This window comes from Rhagoletis zephyria, unplaced genomic scaffold (genome assembly GCF_001687245.7).
Source record: "Rhagoletis zephyria isolate East Lansing unplaced genomic scaffold, Rhagoletis_zephyria_1.1 Rzeph_scaffold_00017, whole genome shotgun sequence".
Taxonomy (NCBI): domain Eukaryota; kingdom Metazoa; phylum Arthropoda; class Insecta; order Diptera; family Tephritidae; genus Rhagoletis; species Rhagoletis zephyria.
Window position 1 is genome coordinate 611,743 of NW_016157101.1, and position 23,198 is coordinate 634,940.

Genomic DNA, 23,198 nt, shown 5'->3' on the forward strand with positions numbered 1-23,198 from the left:
CGGCTTTGCTGCCAGCAATGCTCCCCGAAAATTTCCACCAAGCCTCATCAAAAATTTCGTGGTAGTAAAGTAAATAGTGCAATATATTTAGTAGAGAAAGTCTTCCTTCGAACTTTATGGTGCTCATGGGTTTGTTTTCATTGAAGACTAAGCAGCAGCTTTTCTTGCCGAAAAATTATTCCCAAAATTGTCTCATGAATTTTCCAATCACAAATTACTAAAAATTATTTAATCATTAGATCTAATCAAAAATAAAAATTGCGAAATTGCACGACAACAAAAGTGTGCGCACACGAATGTCACAACAATTTTCGCAGTCGCGAAAACGTGGGAAAGGTGAAAAATTTCTTCGTTAAAAAAAAAACACACACACACAAAAGAATTTCGTAGTGAACGTGAAAAAGTGAAAATTCGTGCAGCTGATTTATGGTCAGACGTAGCAAATGAAATATTAAGCAGAGGAGCAGCGCTGCTAGAATGTTAACAAGTATTTTTATGCACTGTACGTAGATTTTTTGTATATTTTTATTTATTTTTGGTGGAAACCTACAAAATTTTGTACCGCAGCTTTTCATTTACATACATATGTACATTGCTGCTCTTTAGCCATTGTCAACCGCTGCCACAACCATTGTTATGCGGTTAACTTGTTTGTGTTTTTTGGATTCGCTGCCGCGCGCCGACGCCACCACTGTGTCAACAAAAGCCCAGTGTTGTAATGCTGCCAACGAGTTGACACGAGTGTCACTCACTGTGAGACTTTGGCAATAAACCAACAACATTTTGCGTTGCCACAAAACTGAGCCACCACCATTGGGGAAAAAGTGTGTGTGTGAAGCCAAAGAGACTGCGCCGGTAGAGTGGAGAACAAGCAGGTGAAGTATTGCCTGGCTGGAGGGAGCAAAGGGAACGAAGGGCGCTTGGTGAGCTGGTGGTTGCAACTGTATGACTCAAATCGCATTGTTTGTGGAAATTTGTGGATCATTCAGCGCAGCCACAGTGATCATAGACTGGTACATGATGAGCTGTGCTCACATTGGCCCAACGCACGGTGGTTGTTGGTAAACTGAACCCCGATTTCATAGTGGTGTACATATGTAAAGTTGAGCTTTGGTTGCGAATTTGCCAACTCGAAAAGTGAAGACCACAACAGTGCACACGGACTGTTGGCCATAGCAGTTCAAAATGAAACGCGATCGCGGCAACAGCAAGCAGACGGCTTTCAATTGAGAACGATTGAGCGCGTGTGAGTGAGGTTTTAAATACTGTGTAATTGTGTAATTTAATTTTGAAGTAATTGATTAAACCAAACTTTTGCTTAAATATCTTAAACTTGTCTAACGCCACTTGTCTTGTGTTTGCGCAAACTAATCAAGAGTTTATAATTGCGTGAAATAATTGATGGATAAACAAGCGCCTCGCTTTTGCTCAAAAAGGACTGCCGCCTGCCTGCCTACCTTCGCGAAAGATTTAACGTACAAGTTTAATTGCACATTTTGTTTGTAGGTATGTACATATTCTACCTACTTGTTATTGCGCGCATGCGGTGTGCTGTGTCTTAATTGTGTTTGTGCGCGTTTTGGCGTGTACTCGCGTGTATGAAAATGTCGACAGACCTTTCGTGTCAATATTGATGTAGCAAAGTTTACTTTAGTAAAAAAAAAAAATTAGATACCAACAACTTTTCATAATTTAGCATTGCAATTTCATGCTCATTAAATTCACTGTGAAACAGAAACTGTCGAAATTGTCACTGTCGCTGACGTTGCTGCCTACAAGTGATTGAAGTGAACTTATGCAACTTGTGCTCTGGTAACTTAATTTAGATTACTTATTTACTTGCTTTGAGTTATAAATAATTTATTTTTGCTATTGGGAATCACAGATATTTAAAGTTTTTACGTAAGTAATTTTTTGTCTTGGCTTAAAGGGAACAATTTAACAAAACTTAGGCGTTTTTGTGCCTTTTAAAGAGAAAAATATATGATCTGAACTAAAATTGATGAGGAAGTAGGGGATTAGCGTTTGAAAGGAGCCATGAAAAAAGCTTTTGATACTGTAAATAGGAAAATGAAAAATATTAAATATTCGAATTATTTTCGAAAAGTGCTCTATTTGTAGCTCAAACTTTATCGATGGAAATTTTGAGAAAAGTACAAATAAATAAATAATTTTTAAGGATAAATTTTGTGGAAATAGTTTACATTTATTTAGATGACAATACTAGAAAGTCTTTTGCACGTTCAATTTTGTGCTTTTTCATGATTTGACAGGTTTACCCTTCGCTTGCACATATTAGTAATCTAAGAGAATCTTTCCTTTTTTTTTAAATCAACAGAAAATAGTTTCGGATGCAGCACTTTTCGGTCTAAAACATGTCTGCGGAAATGCTTCAAGGAATCACCATTTTGTACCATTAAAAAAAAAAATTTTGTCTAATATTTTAAATATGGAATTAAATTATATAAAAATTTTGAGAAATGCGCAGGGAAGTTTCCTTACTCGCATTGCAAATTAATTGGCAATTGCAATTTCTTCAATACCAATTTGTACCGGAACCCAGAGAACCCAAACTCGACTAATCAGACTACGAGCTTACAGCTTATTAAGGCACTCAATCACCAGTTTTTATGTTAAATGATGAGATCTGAGGGTCTTATTATTTAGCCGTTTGGCTATCCGTCAATGTCACAATATTCTGGTTCCGGTAGTTACGCTTGAATGTATATCGACCTTGTTCCAAATACACCTACCAAATACAAGGATGGCTCCTAGGCACTGCCTCTACTGAATGTCTATCTTCCTAACTACAACTCGGAACCCTCTGAACTATATGCCAGCCTTTGTGTCTTGGTGTGCGTCTTGATTACCCGCTGTTGATTGGTTTATAAGTCGTCATGAGAACCCAAAATTTTTCCTGCCACGGACCTTCAGTTTTTTTGCTGTTTCTTCCCCATATGAGTTTTTAGAGAAATTTCTGGTCTGGTATGATTCATAAAATTTTGTTTTCATCCTTAAATTATCAAGTTCGTATTTCCTTGCGAATGGTGCCACATATGTACGGTGGTTACAGCTGAATCTACCCCGGTATACCAGTTTTTGGTTAGATACAGTCCCAAATGGCTTTCAAAGCAGAGGACAACCGCGTCCGCGAACTTTCCCCTACATATCGATCCCTGAGTGGAAGATCGGCTTATCTATGCAGCCCGTTCGAAAACGCCCTATCTCAAAAAACTTTTCAAGAACGCCCCTACTTCAGAATTTTTATCGAAAAACACCCTATCTCAGAATTCGGTTCAAAAATGCCCTATCTCAAATGAAAATACATTGAGCATGTGCTGAGATATGGCGTTTTTTCAATAAAATTCTAGAATATGGCGTTGTTGAAAAATTGATTGAGATAGGGCGTTTTCGAACTGGCTGCCGAGATAGGTCGATCTTCCACTCAGCCATCGATATGTATGTAGTATTACGACATCATTAGTGTGCCCTTGATAAGCTTAACCAATATTCGTTAGTTACTGAAGCAGTCCGTCCATGTTCCACAATAGTTTGCAGTGCGAGTGCAGGCAGAACGTGTCTGTACATATATAATTTGATCCTTACCTGAAAAGAAAAATGAGAAAAAAGTAGAAATCAGTAATTTTATAAGACCTTAATTTAGTTTTGTAATTTTTACAAAAAGTTAGAATAAAGTAAGCAATACAATTAAACAACAAGATCCCAACAAAAGTCAGTGAACCACGAATTCGAATCGCGGAGTGAATGAGAATAATTGTTATTGTCTATGAGTCTGATGCATGGGTAATGTAAGAAAAATTAACAAACTCCTATGACAATTGTTTGCCGTAGGCTGCCTTCTGGCGACTATTTAATAGTTCTTAGAAAAGCTATTTTGAATGTATAGGGTGAGCCAAATAAGACCTATACAAAAGATAAACACGTATAACTCTTGTAATAATCATTTGTTTTAATTAATTTTGATATATTAAATATATTTTGTGGGAATTAAGATGCATGAAAAATTACAGTCATTGACTCCGTTTAGCGCGTTTTGCAATACACCAAGTAATGTTTCTGGTTGCAGGCTCCGTATTCTGGTTACAAAATTCGGCATCAGTGTCTCATGTTAGGGTGGTTCTTAAAAATAAAAACATCTAAATTGTAGATGGGGCACCCGTTTATATTTCCTCTACGAACAAAATAAAGACATCCAAGAAAATTTTAAAATTAAAAAAAAATTTGTGATTTGAAAAATGTAATTTTTTAATCGCAAAAATTCCACAAAATCTTTACTTTCACCAGCCATAACTTAGCAAGTTTATGATTTTATATGAATAAGTTTTTATGCGCTGAATTATAGCTGGTCAAAGTGGAAGTTTGGTCGAATTTTTGCCAATTCCCGAATTTGTTGATGTTGATACTTTTCAGAACCACCCTAATACTACATACATATGAATATACATACACACTTTAGTGAAAAAGTAACATGAAAAATCACATAAACTTAATATGTCGCCACATTTCAACAATTCCTGTCTATGAGGTCAAATTAATTGATTCCTGAATGCTTTTATGCTTTTAAAACAATTTGATAAAATTTTTAAGCTCATAAATTCCACGTTATAAGTAATTGAATTAATTTATGAATTTATGTTCGCCAATAAAAATGTCAGATACAATTAATGAACTTTTCAGGATTTCAAGCTTTTGATTTTTTCTCAACCCACCGCATCTGTATGCAGGTAGGTACATATATATATGTATGTGTAGTCGCATATTTAGTACTTGTGGTGTACACGAATAAAATTCTTCAATACGCTATGAAATGTGAGATGAGGACGAAACCGCAACTGTTATGCCTTAACAAATGCTGTTCAGAGTGCTTATTAAGAGCGAAATACACCACACAAGCGGCTTGTCAAACATTCTTCAAACCTACTTTTCCCATTTCGCCATACACCATGCAAACATGACTCGTTCAAGCAAAGTATTTTAGTTTTCTTCCAGTTCGCAATGCTAAATATTGTGGTTTTCTTTCATTTTCCTCTCTTACGTCCTTACTCGGTGAAAATTTCGTTGCGAATGAGGCGATTTTGCTATACACAACGCAAGCGGTTTGATCAAACGTCAACATGGCGGCCAGAAAATCAAAAAATTTTGATTTTTGCTCAAATTTCCCTCAAGCGGTTTGTCAAACCTTCAAACACCCCCATACACAGCACAAATGGCTTGAAGCAAAGGGAAATTTCGCTTGGTTTGTCAAACCGCTTGTGTGGTGTATTTCGCTCTTTAAGTTAATTATTAAAAACCAAATACATACATATGTATGTAGTTGTGATAAATGTAAATAAAAATGTGAATATTGAACCAAATATTTTAATACGAGTATGTGTGTAAGTATGAGTTTTTACATGCATTCACATAACACGTAAATGCTTTGTTAATAATTTAAATACCGTTCGGTGTTTGCTGTGTTTTCTATTAAAAAATGCAGTCTATGGGTAGATAGTTGTTTTTAATTAGCTAAGTGTAACATTTGCTGTTATAAAAAATTCAACAAACGCAAATTCAATGTTTGCTGAGCAAAACAGCGTTGTTGCAACAGTTGACTGCATAAAAAATGAAAATAGCCAAAGCTATTGGTGCATGCAAGAGTGCATGGATTCGAGCAATTTGTCTGCAGGCGACTGTGCAGACAATTGCATATAAAAAAATAATAACAAATAGAAAACTAAACTTACAAACATACGCACACATATATACATACATATGTAAGTGAGTCAGTTAAAAATTAGTAAGTGTTTAAACTGTTTGCACACTTTTAATAAAAAAAAATCACAAAAATTAACAGTTTGCCAATTGTGAAATTTGAGCTGCAAATGTGGTACATACCCAACGCGAAAACGACTTCGACAGGTAATCTCTAGGTGAATATGCAGGGAACCAATAACTTTTTAACCGCCGTTTTCGGAGTATCTTTGACCGCCATGAAATTTACACTGCTGCCATACAGATAGAATTTTGCTTCCACATACACTAAAATTACTCGAGTAATGGGACAAAAAAATCTCAAGAATCAACAGTAATTTTTAGCCATTTGAAACTTGTACATTATTCTACTAGAATTCAGTGGGCTACAAAGCTGCATACTCAGAATCTTTCCACAAAATCTAATTAAAAATGCTCGAAAATTTTACGAAAGTTTGTTGACTTTTTTTTTCAATATTGCACAAAGTTTGAAACTTGGACTTACACGGGGTTGATTAAAGAATGATCTATATCAAAAAAATCAAGGTTAAATAACAAGAAAAAATATATATATATTAAAACTTAACAAAATGTGGTGCGTCTATAATTTTTTCGACCATTGTATGTACATTAGGGTCGTCCAAAAATGCATGTGAAAAAGTATAGTCGACATTTTTATGCCCTACCCCTATTTTTTATTTTGAAATGAAAAAATATTTAGAGGTCGCTCAAAGCGCTCAAAGTTTTCAATGTATCTTACATGGGGGAAAAACAGCTTTTCATAGAAATGGTATAGAATTCTTAAAAATCAATATTTTTCGATCGGAAAACTCTGTTTCTCTGCAGGAGATTCTCAATAATAATACCCAACTACATATTTATTTAATAATTTTTTCATAGTAACTATAATTTATAGGTCCGCCAAAAATCCCGAAAATGCAATGGGGGTACGTACCAATAAAAAATCGTTGGTATTAAAAAATGGTTAAATAAACAATTGGGTATTACTAGTGAAAGTCTTCTGAAAAGAACCTCAGTTTTCCGTGCGAAAAAATATTGATTTTCAATAATTCTGTACTATTTCTATGAAACCTCTAAATATTTTTTGATTTCAAAATAAAAAATAGGGGTATACTTATTTCGATATAGAAAAAACCTAGGAGTGAGAGTATTAAAATTCCGACATTACTCTTTTTGGACCAACCTAATGTACATACCTTGCAAAAATAAAAATGCGACCAAGCAGGGAAGACTCCGCAAGGAATCGCAAAGGAACATGCTAATAATGGAATGTAATGAACTCTCCGCTTTTGGTTTCCTACAGACCTGACAGCTTTACGGTTTGACAAGCGATTTAATTGCTGAAACGTGTGCAAAATTCACTGAAAACACACAAGCTTAATGATCGTTGAACATGAATAAATGTAAAACCAACGAAAGCATGAAGTTGATAGATTTTTGTTTTATTCTCTTCGAAATGCATTTGATTCAATTCAAATTCAATCACTTTGACAAACAACATGACGCGTATCTGCAGAGGTGAATTGCGTATACGATGACGGTACTTGCACACTACATAACGAGAGAATTTCCAATTTAATATTTTTCACATGGTTGATGGGAGGAACTGCATGAGATTTGGCGAAATTAAGGCAGATGCACGCCGCATTTTACTCGTTCAATATTGTCATTCGAGCGCTGTGCAACAGCATGTCGACAATTCGAATGCGTGTTTACAGCATTCAGCTGCGACAGCAACAGCAACAACAGCAGCAGTAGCAGCAGCAATGACATGAAAGAGGTGGAGTAAATGCTGTCTGTCACTGCTGTTGGCGACAACTACAGACATACATAGAAATGCAATTACCTGCAAAATCATGTCATGCAATTCATGTTGGGCTTGCGAATTAAACAGGTAGTAAACTATTGTTGCAGTTACACATATTTCATTTACATATATGGGCGCGCAGACGTTTTGCGGGAAAACAAATAAACTTGATAGGCGCAATTGTTTGGCGGAAAATGCCACTGGCCACAGCAATGTTTGCCGATGCGTTTTACAAATGAACTTGTTATTATTTTTTGATGGTAGGGATATGCAATTGGGTTGCGGTATTTTTTTGCCCTCTCTTGATCAGCTCAAGGCGCAATAAAATTACAGAAATACATAAATAAATATCTGGCCATTTATGCCGTTGGTTATGTGACTACATATGTATGTATGTTGTGCATTGTTTGGGCGCCTATTTTCATATGTAAATTTAACACAATTTATTTCGGGCCAGTTTATTGACATGAAGCGTGGTTTTATTGCGCCACAAAGAGTTTGGCTGCTCACGAAATTGGCATGCAAATATTCATAGTGCTTGCAACGGAAGCAGAAATACATATACCTACAGCGGAAATACATATATGTACGTACATTCAATACGTACTATATAAATTAAACTTTCAAATTTGGACCAAACTTAAAAAAAATCTACAAATTTTTATCTAAATTTCGAGCTTTTTAACCAGAATTTTTAGAAATTTTTTGGGTATGCAGTTAACACTCTTATAAAATTCTAATAAAATAAATGCAAGTTTTGAGCGGCAAAAAATTTTTTTTTTTTTTGCAGACGGCTTTTGTGGTTTTTTCATATGAAAAGCGAAATTTATTAAAACTGGCGTTGACTTTTTTTATTTTTTTCGCAAATTTATGTTCATATGGAAAAAAGTGCAAAACGCCGTCAACAAAAAAAAATTATTATTAAAAATCAAATCGATTTTTAGCCGCTCAAAACTTGCATTTAATTTACTAGAATTTTTTAAGCTTGTAAACTGCATACCCAAAAAATTTCTGAAAATTCTGGTTAAAAAGTTCGAAATTTATATGCAAATTTATGGAATTTTTCTGTACAAAATTTGAAAGTGTGATTTATATAGTTTTGGATAGAGCATGAACCATATTTTTATAAAAAAATAGCAAAAAAATTTTAGCTTGGAAAAAATTGTAAATATTAAAAAACGAAACACCATTCATCCATTTTTGACCGCCACTGTACATACCACAGCAAATATACATAGTCAATTTTATTATTCAAATGATTTATTATACGGTTGTAGTGGTAATAGCACTTTTTATTTTATTTGTAAATAAATCAAATAGTTTTAGGTGCTTGTTTTTAGATATTTTTTGTAGTTGTTTTCGGATAATGGCATAGCTGATGCAATTTTATGCAGCAAATTTTTTGTTGGTGTGTTATGTATATCCTTATTTAGATTTGTTAAATTTTACCACAGAATGCTGAAATATTTCAATAAACTCAAATAATTCAAATCGGAATTCGCATAATTTCATACAATTTTTATTTAAAAACTATTGGCCTTATTCATAAAAAATAAAGTAGGTTTAAAGAGCTTTATAAATGGACGTCTTCATAAATTTTTCAATTTATAAACCTTTTATAAAGCTACCCACCATGCATAACATGAGAAATAGGCAACAATCATCAATGGCAACAAATTGGCGACTCACCGATTTATTGATGTGGTGACAAATCGGCAACATCACTTCGTTCATGCCAATTTTCAATAAATAAGTTCTCAAAAATTCAAACTTATGAATATGGCGTCAATAGTATTGTCCGAAAGCATCTAAATTATGCCCAAAGACAGGATTGAAAAAATAGGAAGCCCCATAGCGAGAAAAGGAATTAATTCCGATTGTAAGTTCCAATTTTGTATACAAAAAATAAATGAAGTATTAAAAAGAGAATAAAATTATTCCAAATATCGCCTGAAGCGATAAGAAAACGACTCATTCAGGTAATAAGAAAATGACTCGCCCAGGCGAGTTGCCTTCGGCGGACGTTTTAGAGCGACTGGTAATAGGAAATCGATTCGATGGCAATATTACCGCCAATAAATTTGTTTCCGAGGGCGAGACGTTTTCTTATTGCCGGCAACAAAAATTGTTTGGTGGGTACTTTATTTTTTATGAATAAGGCTATATGTATGTATGTATCTAATACTATTAGGAATTGACTCCTTTTACTAAAATAAACTAAACTAACAACAAAAAAATAAATAAAAAATGCTGCAAGCGTGAAAATTTCCAAATGTCATCATGAACTTTATTATTTTTATTTTTTAAGCCAAAGGACTTATTTACAGAGGTATACATACATTTATATATTTTTATTCTAAAACTACTGAACGATGATAAAGTTAGAAAAAGAGAAACACACGCTGTCAACCGAAATGTCCTTAGCATTAGCAAATTTTTTTATATGCACCCATGCTCAGTACCTAGGTGAACATACATACTTCCAAAAGGGTTGGAAAGAACAGAGACATGGACATACTATTAATCTATCTTAATAACCAAGACTTACCGAACAAAACCACGTAACAACGCTCCCTTTCAGTAAGTTTTCATTAGCTTAATAATTATTGATGCGGGCAGGCAGGTGAGATTTCTCTACTAAAGCTAGTTCCTGGCTCTGGATAAATCTAGGTACTTCTAGCGTCTTCATCGGATGAATGCCCGAGAGGCCAATTTAAAATACAGAGCGCGGTTGGATAAAAGCGACCGTCCCGTTTGGAAATTTCGGATCATCCTAATTATGGCACTGAACATTATGCTTAATATAGCAGTCGCCGATATTGTAGGCAAAGTCACTGTAGCACGCTGGATGTTCTAATCTTTAAATTTTTCCATCCACTGTGTGACTTGATTGCCTCCAAGCAGCTTTTATTCCACTCACAATACCCCAAGGGTTAGAAGGAAGGGTCTTTGAAATTTCACTCTTTGGTTCGACGGTTAAGCGAAGGATTGCAGGAGAGACCTTCTCCCGAGAACTATCCACTAATCCGAAATTTAGCTTTTCAAATCACTATAGTGTATCCCAGGCAGAGGCCATTGATAAAGAAGTGAACTTCCCGATGGCGGTAGAGAGATGACTATCTACTCTGATAGCTAAGTGACCTCGCTCACAATGCACTCAAAACTAGAAGAGTAAAACCTCAACGAGCCCGAAAAATAGAACCCGTAAGAAAGGGTAATCTCTAATTCTTAACAGCTATTTATAGCTTGGGCTTGGCCAAGACCTTGTCCCGTGCTCTCCCTCGCTTTTTAGTAATACAGCAGTAAACTATGTATATGATGGCCAAATTGGCTGGGTAGTCTATTCATTTAGATGTAATTATGCCTTGCTCCCATGTTTAGGTAAAATAGTATCTAGTGAAAAATCTGGGACAAATCCCTTTTTTATTTAAGACCTTAAAGATTCAACAAGGTTAGTGGCTTCAAGAAAAAAAAAACTTATAAATCTAAAATTATATACGGTATGGAAATACGGTTATCAAATTAAAGAGGACAGTGCACATAATCTTAAGATATATTCTTTCATAGTTATTCTGTGGTTAAACACCTCAAAAATATCTTTTAATATTTTTATCCTTAAATATTCCGTACGATTTTCATTCAAATCCTTTAACAAATAAATATTAGGTGAATTGTTACATGCAGTAACATCGCCCAACATTTCCTCTTTCTACCCTCATTACTGCAGGATATATAGGGGTTAAGGATCTCCCCTACAAGTACTTTATAATTTGATTTTTTTTGTCACACATGTGGAAATCGATATGCACGCGAGACTACAGTTCAAATATAGCAAATCTGCATTTTTAATTTTTTCACAGAACGACGCGACTTTATTTAAAGGACCTTAAAGATTCAATGAGTGAGTGGTTTCAAAAAAAGGTCATAAGGTACAGTAATATCAAATGAAAAAAACGATTTTTTCGTGGTCATACTGTGGGAAGATACCTCAAAAATGCCCTTTAAAGTAAATTACTTCATATCAACGAATCATATTTCATTAAGAAATTGGCAAAAGTTACTCGTCAAGTGATTTAAATATAAACAAAATTAGTCAATAAATAGTTGATTTGCATAGCCATCCAAGACGAATACAACAACACAATATGTACATACATACATATGTGCCAGCACACTTACCTACCTTGCTTAGTTACAGTTAAATTACTTCAGCATACTTCAAAATAATAATTTCAAGGAAACTTAAGTTATTATTTCAGCACAAGAAAAGGAAATTTCCTGAAAAGCCAAGGAGCTTGAATCTAATTTACAAAAACAACCTACTTGCAACAAGTACTCAAGTACCGACCCTTTTGCTTTGCCATGCGCTAGCCGCATTGCGTTTCTATTTTATTGTTGTTGCGGGTCCTACTACGAGTATTGTAGCTGCTGTTTATGTAGCGGTAGCAAAGCACAGCCAAGGAGGCAATCAAGAAAAAAAAACAAACACAAGTCGTTAAGCATTTCAGTCGACCGTCTATGACTGCTACTGTAAAATAATGCAGTAAATATAAAGGGAAGCAAAAGGGGGAGCAATACGAAGCAGTGGAATAGGAAAAGCGAAGAAATTGCCATCACAGCATGCAGCAGCAGCAGCAGCAGCAGCAGCAGCAGGATAAATAATGTAGGCCAGAGAGGCGCCAAAAGTGCGGAAATATGTAGAATGGAGTTAAAGTGCAACTCTTTTGCAAGCTGACATAAGTTATGTTTACTACTTACGGGCACACTCGCATACAAACATGTGTAACTGACACATAAACGAGTAACTTTGTTGGGCGGAAGAGAAAAAAATAAAAAAAATTAAAAAAAATGTCATGTGTATGTTTTTTTTCTGTCACAACTATCACAAGTATGTATGTATATGCATCTGCGAAAAACTCATGAGAGTTGACAGAGTAAGGGGAAAAATATTCACACAATGAAAAAAAGGAGTAGTTGCAACTGCACTGCAAGTGTTGTCATGATGTTATTTAATTAAAAAAAAAATATTAACACAAACGTACTTAAACGTTTACACTGTTACGGTAAGCTTAGTTAATTGTATTACAAAAATTTGTTTCAATCCGAGTTTCGGGGATAATTCGTGGGCCTTTTCGTTCCCATGAATCCCTAAATCCTGGGATACCACAGTAATGCTATATCTGTAGGCTAAAGTGGGATTCCCGATCCCACTCCGCAAGCTCCGCAAAATAGAAATCCCAAAGCATTCAGTAAAAATTGTGTCATTCAAATTCTTCATCGAAGGAAACTTTATGTCATGGTTTTGATCGAAAAATATTGTTGGACAAAAATATTCGGATTTGCTGCAATATTTGAGTTACTGTATAGTAGTTCTCTCAGCTTCACTGAGTGCCCTAGTGAATCAGTTTTTTATGCAAAAATATTTATCGAAGACAAGTGGCAGATCTCGTTAAAGGTCTTCATTCATCTGTTATCCCTGCTAATCACAGACGATATCGAATCCGCGGCTTTCCACCGAAATTTCGAGCTCTCTGAATTAATCGGATTCATGGCAAAAGAACGAAATTCCCAGCCTTTACCTAGTATTTTCATGGTTTTAGCTGCCTACATAAAGGAGTTACATATGTATATCGTCAAAACTTGTATCTCCGATAGAAAAATATTGATTTTTAAGAATTCTATAACATTTCTACGAAAAGTTGTTTTTCCCCATATAAATTACATGGAAAACTTTGACCGCTCTGAGCGGCCTCCAAATATTTTTTGATTTCACAATAAAAAAAAAATAGGAGAATACTTTTTTTCGGTATAGAACAATCCTAGGTGATGAGAGCATAAATATTCCGACTTTACTTTTTCACATGCATTTTTGGACCACCCCAGTGTACACACAAGGCTTCATAAAACACTGGTTCAGTTACAGCGTCAGTTTAAATTTTATACGCATTTAAAAAAAAAATGTTAACAGTTTAATATGGTTTATTTTTAGCACGTGCAAACTGGTCGGCTCCACAACTTCCGTTTAACTTATATTTGAACTACATACATACAGACATATACTTTGTGTTGTTGCATATGCACACTTACACTTTCTTTTACTTTCCTCGCCGCATTCTACACTCACAGTAATCGGCCTCACACATTTTTATGTACTATTCATGTGAAAGTACACACACACACACACACGTCTGTTTTCCCACACGCAGTTGGATTAATTGAAATTTTACTGCGATAATCTGGTTTGTAGCCACAAGAAATTTATTACCTGCGGTCGAGTTAACGATGGAACGTTTTTTTTTTTTAATTGTCAGCTCTATAAACATTTAATTTTCCTCTTTTATCATTGACTAAGCCGAATTACAATCGTATTAAGTAAGTTGCGTTTAATGCAAGAGATGGGGTTTGTGATTGAAATCTTTTGAAGTTTCCATATATTTTACATGGGGGGTGTTTTTTTTTCGTAGAATTGCTATAGAATCGTTAAAAATAAGTATTTTTTGATTAAACAAGAACGAAAAATTTCACTGAAGATGGCATAACGCCGCAACCGGAATACCTCCAGACCAAATTTGACAAGGTACGACAGAAAAATATGACAGAAATGTATGGTAAACTTCAAAGCCTCGGCGGATTTCAAAAAAAGGAAATAAAGGACTCCTTTACTCGTACTGCAATTCTGGGGGTGGTCGGAGAAAAAATTTTGTTTTTTTGATAAAACTTCTCAAGCGCATTCCACAAATACATATCTCAGCCGCTTTTCGTTGAAGTAAAATGTCGTGGTATCTTTGTGGGCGATTTCGGGTGTTCCGTGGTCCGTGTCGCGGCGAAGATCATCAACCTCTTTCCAGATATGTTGTCTGCTGGATAAAATTTACTGACTGGTGGAATACATATGCGTTCTTCTTCTTCCACGTGCTCGTAGAATGTGAATTTAAGCTTACGAAAAAAGAGACTGCAAATCTTTTTCAGACAAAAAAAAATAACAATTTCCCAAGTATCTGCATTTGGGGATGGAAAGCTTCCTTGAAGGAATTTCAATGATCAGATTTGTTTATGATCCTTGCATTCAAGACTGTCATTTTGTTGATATGGAAAATGATTAAATTCGAATATGGGATCCCATTTGAATCGTACGCCCTCAAATATTTCCCCAATTTTTTGGGGGGGTTTTCCCAATTTACTTGAAATGGTGAGTGTGTACGAGTAAAATGGACCTTAGATTCGGATTCAGCGGGTCGAAATACATTTCGGTATGTGGCAAACTCCAAATTGATTTAGATCCAAGGTTTCTTCGGAAAATCTGTTTAGGATTACACCTAGAATCCGTTTGTGCTATAAACGCATAGTCGAAAAAATTTCCCATACAAATTGACCCGCCCTAATGAACATAGTACATGTAGAGAGTTGTAATCAAGTATGAAATTTAATCAATAACGAATGCAAAAGTAGCAGTAATTTGTTTCTCTTTGAGATTTTACACGCACGTAGATTAGAGTGCATCACTCTCCATCCAAAAAAGTATAAAATTTAAGACTTGAGCCGCAATATTTCGGGAAAATTCACGTGACCTCTACCAATTCGATAATACCCATAAATAAAATTATCTTTTAGAAGAGTTTAAGCTTAAAATGTCTGCACAAAAATATTTAAACAATTTTATCAACGGCATTACATTAATGAATATTTTGGAGGTATTTCGAAATTGGTTTGGCTTAAGTTGGCGGAAGTCTTAAAATATAATAAATTGTATAATTCCGGTGGAAAAAACCGCAACTTTTTTGGTGAGGCATCCTAATGTACATATGTACTAACTAGAATTTTACTTCCTTAGTTTCAACAAAGAAAAATACCTAGAGTTTAATAACCTATCATTTCCATTTGATTTTAACGATTCGTGTAATGTAACAAGTGTAAATATTCTAAACATTTTTTTTTTCATATAGTCATATCGAGCCCTAACCGCCAAAATAACGTAAGCGAAATTTTTTTTTTAATTTTCTTTTTGATGCAGAAATGCATCTAGACGCTCTAGGAATATTTCTGCATCAAAAAGAAAATTAAAAAAAAAATTTCGCTTACGTTATTTTGGCGGTTAGGGCTCGATATTGTGTATATATACCTATATGTAGTTCTTAGTTAAACATTCGAATTATTCTCTCTTTGATGGTGCAATCAGCTGGAACTTAGTTGATTCGCTTCGTTGCACACAAACTGTTAAGACAATATTTACAAAAGCAAAATTATTAATTCACGACTAAATCTTTTGAAAAGCACATAATCTCACACAAACGTTTAACAACTCAAAAAGCCGAATAGCAATTTGAGAATATAACAAATAATCACAAAATATTGTAAGTGCTAATTTTTTTATTTACGATCAATTACTAATAAATTAGATAAATATACATATGTAAATATTATTTACATATACATACATACGGAGATATAAACTTATTAAAAATGCATTGCAATATTTGTTGCTAATATAATTTAAAATATTTAGCCTTTCGAAATGAGATTTAGAAACTTTTTAGTCATGCACTTGCAAATCGAGAAATATATATATGTACGTACATAAATGGGGGGCGTTCCATACCAAAATGGGCGTTCACACTTCATGTGTTTGATCTGTTAAAAATTTTTGGGGTTGATGCATAAACATAAATAATAAATAAATATGAAATTTGAGCTTGATTAATACATTTTTAAAAACTTTACAGCACAAAAACAAAAACAATTCAATTCGAGCGAAAAAAATCACACATACACACATCAAAATTCTCTATGAAAAGAAATATTTTTATCTTTTTTTCTTGAAAAATTTTTCACATACAAAATAAAAATAAAAAAAAAAATCTTAAAAAAGGCCATCTCAAAAAAAAATTTAAACAAATCACAATGGTATCTCTGAGTATTGTACAATATTTGAGTATAATATTATGGGGTGCACTCAACAACAATTTGAGTTAAAGTTGAGTAAAATGAGTACATTACAAATTTAAAAATTTTTAAATTATTTTTAGAATTTTTTTGCAGTTTTGTAGCCCATTAAATTTTACCACAATAAAGTGCAAGCTTTAAGCGATTGCAAAACTTGGGTAAATTTTTTTTAAATTTTCTTTGCAAATGGTTTTGCGCATTTTCTTTCATAAGAAAATGGTGCTAAAAGCCGTCAGCATAAAAAATATTAAAAATCAACGCAATACCATTGTGATTTTTTTTCAATTTCCTTTTTGAGATGGCATATTTTCAAAAACTAGTTGCTTTGTGTATGTGAAAAATTATTAAAGAACATTTTTTTTTTCAATATTTTTTTTTCATAGAGAATTTTGTGTTTTTTTTTAATTTTTTTCTCGCACCGTTCTCGAGATATTTGAAAAATTATTAAATGTTTATTTTGTTTTTGTGCTGTTGAGTTTTTAAAAATGTGTTAATCAAGCTCAAATTTCATATTTATTTATTACTTATGTTTATGCATCAACCTTAAAAATTTGAAATAAATCAAACACATGAAGTGTGAACTCCGTCCGTTTTGGTATAGTATATACATACATAAATATTACGAAACCACAAAATCAATTTGAGACACGTCAGATACAAATGTATGTATGTTTGTCACATGTACCTATGTACATACATACATACATACATACATACATCTTCTAGTATTACGCTAATAAATTACTACAAATTTATTTAAGTAAATATAAACTTACGTAGATGCATATGTATGATAAAATATACGAGTTCAAGGTTTAATACAATCCGATACGCTTATTCTCGCTTCCATCATTTTGCAAACTTTGCAAGTAAGTGGCTTGGCAAAGTGCACAATTAAAAGGCTAATCAATTTCAATTTGAACTAATAAAATACACTCTCTAGATTCGTTGATAAGTATACATACATACTACAAGTACTGCATATACATACGTACATACCTAAGTTACCTAGCAATTAAAAATTTAACACTTTTACTTGCAAAAGTCATTTTAGTAAGTCAATTAGCAGCGCAAATGAATCACTGCCATTTTTTTTATAAAATCCCTTTTCTCTACTTTTTTTTTTTTTTTCTATTTTCCATCTCCGCAGAAGAGCCAAAGAGCTCACGTATAACTACGTGGATCGTGTTCGTTTGGCTGAGCATTCGCTACAACAAGACTACAAATGTCCGACGCGTGGTTCCGGCTGGCGACACAACAATAAATCCATATCGCACTTGGATTTGGCCACAAGCTGCCACAGCACAGCTTTCGGTCCAAGTCATTGGCCGCATCAGCGTCAATTGCGTCATTCACGATCACTCGATTATGCCCATCTTGGGGCGCATTGTAAGGATCCTTTGGATATTGCAGAATTCTATTGGCGTTTAGATCCCGAGGGTGATGCTTTATATGAAGATGAATATGAAGATGAGTTGCCAGATGAGGAGGATGCTATAATTGCTCGATATAAGAGTGAACAGCGACAAGAGCCGCAATATCGGGATTATAATTACGGTTAGTATAGAAGTATATTTAACATTAGCTATGCTTATCGTATGCAGCGACGGTTTCACGAAAATTGGGTCTGATTTTGAATGGTGTCCGAGATCATTGAAAGTTCAGCTAACTTTTCCCTCCATAGACCACCTGCACTTTCACTCTTCCACTTACCTCCGTGTTCAAGGCTGTGAGGTCCTTTTGGCTTCGGATCGGAGGTGTGTTTTTAAAACTATCTAAGCTAAGTGGTCTTACCGACCACTATCCAATAGACATTTTTGCTCGAGATAACTTCATCTGCGGCAACCATCTCGAATACGATAAGGCAGAATTATCATCTCCTTAGCAATTACTCTTTTGAGAGCAACATTCTATCATTTTGGCTAATTTTTTAGTCCAAATCCACCAGGCCCCACTAAAAATTTTGAGTATATCCTCCATATTGTGCAAGAATGTGCCAGTGGAAAAAAGTTATTCTCAGTTTGGCCCTCCAATTGCATTCGTGGTAGCATTTGCTTTCCTAGATTCCTCGAATGTTAGATTTGTTAGAGAATGTGCACTGCGATCCTAGGTCAATTGTGCCCCGCTCATTTTTGTTAGACTTCATCCAAGTTTGTGTGCTATATAAAGGAGTGAGTATACCTGGAGATTTGTAGAGCATAATTTTCGTTCGTCTACTAAACTCGCAAGAGAAGGATTTGGCAGAGGCAAAACGCTATCGGACCAGAGATAAGCTACGCTCCCAAATTCCATTAGCTTTGGTCCACAGAGATGATAGGCCCAAATCGGTTGACACTGAGAAGAAATTCCAAGCAGAGCATTGCGAAAGGCAACTTGGAGCATCCCTCTTATGGGAGGCATATACAAACAAGCTCACTATAATGGTATACAGACGGCTACAGGCGCGAGCTCAAAAGTTGACCGCGAAAAAAGGCGCATAAAAAAACTTCAAAAAAGACCTTTAACATAGTTGACGGCGAAGAAAGACGCGTTAAAATATTTGACGGCGAAAAAGGAGGCGTAAACTTATTTTCGCGGTCAATTATGTTTTCGGGTGTAACAGTATGTAAATTCCCAAAAAAAGAGTTGGGGAATGATGCTGAAGTGACAGTCCTTGACCAAGTTTAAATCTATGATTACGCGTTTTTCTTCGGCGAGGTTTCTCGTAAAAATTTTTTACGCGTTTTTTTCGCGGTCAACTTATGGGCTCGCGCCTTTATTCGTGTCTAGTGACGGTATTTCCATTTGTTCTAAATATTTTTATCTTACGATTTTCTTCTCTCATTACGATTACATTTCTCTCCTAATGCAGCACAATGTAACATATTTACCAATTTTTCCTTTTACCTCTATGCATCTTTTCACCGTGGAAACCACGCACAGCCGAGGGAAACTATCATTCCGCAGTCACTAACAACAGCCAACTTCTACATACACCGCATTTGCATCACAACAACAACAACAACAACAGTAGTAGTGGTGTAAGTGGCAACGGTGCAACAAAAACAGCAACCAACTCCTCAACAGCGGCTTTACAAGCTTTCGACTTTGGCAGCGAATCGTGCAGTTTACGACGTTCGCGTAGCTTGGCTGTAATTCGTGAGGAGACATTTAGCGATTTGCAAATTACCACGGCCAACAATAGCCGACGATCACAGTTGATACCGCGTGCGCGCATCGTCAATCGCGGCTTTATACGTGAACGTGAGCGGTAAGTACATGTAAATAAAAATACATACATATGTACATAAATACAAAGTATATAAGTTGTGAATTTGTAATGGTGTGTTGGAGGGGGCGAGTGGGTTGTTGTACAGGTAAACGGCGCGCAGAACCGACTAAAGTGCACTCTCTGATTTTTTTCTTTCATTGTATTTACTTACAAACATTTTTACGAGTATGCTGTATTTATTTTCATCTTGATGTGTATTTAATACATTTTCTTGTTGTTGTTTACTAACTATTCAGCGCAGTCTATGTTCAGAAGCGTTGTAAATTAGTTAAGTACTTTTTGCTATGTCTTCAACTACGTCAAATAAATAAGTGGACACTTAACTAAAAATGTATATAATTATGAGATTTTTTTGTTTTTGTATTCGTAAGTTTGTGAGTGTGAATTCATCTCAAAGCAAGTGAGCCGCTCAAACAATAAACTACTAAGTGCAGGCACGAGGCGGCGCATAGTGTAACGGTTCGGTTAAAAATAGCTACATATATAAGTTGGTATATTTTTTGATGTGGGTGAAAAAATTAACGCTATTTCAAAGATAGATATTCTGAGATTTTTTCCCACAGTGTTCTTATTTTTATTTGACGATCTGCTAAGGAGGAAGTCATAGCGTTCTGCTATTAGCCTTTTAGATATAAATTTTCCAAAATGAAATTAAATTTAAAAAATTTATACTTTTTTCTCTTCAAAACAATAAAAACTAATAAATAAAGGAAAATTAAATAAGAAAAATAAATACAAATATTTATAAAAATTAAATGAAATAAAAAGAAAAATCTTTTGAAAACAATTAAATAAAAAATTGAATGTGAAAAAAAAACAAATTAAAAAATAAGAAAACAAACAACAAATTAAAAAAAATATATATATTTTTTTTTAAACAAAATCTAATGACCAAAAGAAATTAAAATCAAATTAAATTAAAAAAAAAGAAAAAATAAACACGATAAGTTTCTAAGATTAAATTATATTTACAGAAATATTGTTTTCCTTTTCTAAACAATGAAATATAAAATTTAAAAGAAAATGAAGCTATCTCTAATATTGTTGTTGTTGTAACAGCATACAAATTCCCAAAAGAGTTTTTGGAGAGTGTTGCTGGAGTGACAGTCCTTGGCCAGATAAAAATCTGGGTCGTTCCGCTTACGTAGACCCGACTGTCGTGGGAACGAACTCGGATCTCTCGAATGGTACGCTTGTGCTTTGGTCACTCGGCCATTGCGACTGTTGGAGTGGCGCGAGCTAAATGATATACAAGTGTTTTCTCCCAAAATAGGTTTTTACCGCGAGTGGTGAATGAGAGAGCCTTTTTTCTAAGACGTTTGTGCTAGTATAACAAAAGTTTTCCAACAACTTTTTACTATCTAGATGAAGTACAATGCGTTCATATTAAATTTATGTTTAAACCACAGTCAGATGTAGTCGTTCATTGAAAAACTTGATCTAAGCAATTTTGGTCGTGTCGAATAAAGTATGTACGTCACTCTGTGCCAATTGACACCTATTATAAATGCCGAGTGCAGCCAAGTCCTCCAACGCAGAGAATACCCCCTCTTCCTCTGGACCAGCCAGCCAGCCAGCTGCACTATATCTATACATATCTACTATATAGCATTTATCGGTTTGTTGAAGAGCGCTCTCAGAAGTCTTGCGGAACTTTTCGAGACCCTTTGGAACTTTTTGGGATATTTCGTGTTTAAAAATTCGGGGGTTTTCAGCACACATCGTGGTTTTTTCAAGGCTTTTTGGGATATTTTTCGGGATAATTCAAGACTTTGCTTTTTCTTTTCGGAACCTTACTTGGACTTTTCGCGATACTTTGTGGTATTTTTTTTTGATATTTCGAGTTATTTTCGGGATAGCTCCGTATTTTTCAGCATCTTTCGGGTCTTAAAGTCCAAGCAAGATACATATTGTGTTTTTTTTCGATACGTTTTTTCGATGGTTTCAAAGCTTTTCGGTATTATTTGGGACTTTTTAAGATTTTCAGGAGCTTGCAAGTGCTTTCTAGGCTTTTAGCGATATTTTGTGCTATAGTTTTCGGGACATATCTATAGCGCCGTTCCATATTTTACAGAAGCATTCTATTCTTAAAGTGTGGTCATTTAAATCTTAACTCAACTTTTCATGAAAGCTTAAGCAAGGTATTTTTGAGACTTTTTCGGAACATTCGGGATACTTTGTGTTTGAGTTTGTGGGACTAATCGTGATTTTTAGGGACTACTGGGGATCTTTCATAGTTTTTCTTTATTTTTTTTTCGAAATTATACGTGAGTTTTTAAGATTTTCAGCACCTTTAAGACAATGTATACTTAGCCGAAATTTTTCTCTAATCTGTGGCCAACATTTTTAAGCTATTTCTACTGATGCACTTTTATGAGAAGCCTTTTTATAGCAAAAGCATACTCCGATGTTTGCCATTGCCTGGTGACGAGCGACTATTGCAGAAATATTACTTTTTTTTCGATGTTACTCAGACCAGATACCAAATTATGTATGTCTACGTTTTTTGGCCAAAATTAAAGCGACGACGCTGCACTGTGCCACTTAGGCGAGAGACAAAGTGTGTGATGGCGCTTGGGAATGAAAGGTTACTGTAACTGATCGTAAAAGTCATAACATCGCGTGCTCGTCGTTGCAATGGATGTGCGGATGACGCGTGTTTAACTTCGCTCAATTTCTCAGCTCTGACTAGCCGGCGATGTTATTTGTCTGTGTGCGAGTATGTATACTAAGCGGGCAGAGAAAACAAAAAAGTCGCTTAGTTTTTGTATTTAGCGAGAATGAATCTACAGTTAGTAGTCGATCGGCTGGTTGGGCTACTTTAGATACATCAAACGACATCCCCGCCGCTGACCGCAAAGCTTTTGAGCCAGCAGCGGCCAGAACTGAGTACTGCGAACGCATTTTCACTTGCCAGAGTTTAGTATTTTGTGGTCACGCGTTCGAGTTGTACCTATTCATTTCAACAACGAATAACTCGACAGCAAATACGTCCATACTTTGTGGTGTACTTTCCGACTTTTTCAGCTTTGCTTGTTATACATTCTATTTTTATTTTTTTTGAAAAGGTATAAATAGTGGATTATGTAAATCCAAGTTTTATTAAAAAACTCCTATAATATTGTTCGAAAAGTTATCGCTTGCACACAGGTTACTTAAAGCGCAAAAGTTTACAACATTGCAGTGCTGTTAGCAGGCGTCCACATGTGCGTGAGTGCGCAAGTGCAAGGGTATGAGCCATGGAAAAGTGTCGATAGTTTTGTGCCGCCGCTTAGTGGAAAGAACTGTGTTTTCCTTTTTCCTTTTCATGTATAGTAGATTACAATATGTTTACACTTGCGCGTGTGAGTGTGTGCTTGTTGGTGTTTTTGTTGGCTTAGCACACATACACACACACACACACACAAT

At 34.9% G+C, this 23,198-nt stretch overlaps 1 protein-coding gene across 7 annotated transcripts in view; it reads right to left on the reverse strand.

Annotated features, from left to right (window-relative positions):
- Window positions 1-23,198, reverse strand: part of MCU (mitochondrial calcium uniporter) — a 153,356-nt gene that overhangs the window by 47,967 nt on the left and 82,191 nt on the right. For 2 of the 7 annotated variants that reach the window (XM_017613475.1, XM_017613470.1), the window contains exon 1: window positions 2,754-3,079. The exons of the other annotated variants lie outside the window; for them this stretch is intronic. The gene's annotated coding sequence lies outside the window, so the exon portion shown is untranslated. Of the gene's footprint in view, window positions 1-2,753; window positions 3,080-23,198 lie in introns of those variants that run through there. 7 annotated transcript variants of the gene reach the window in all.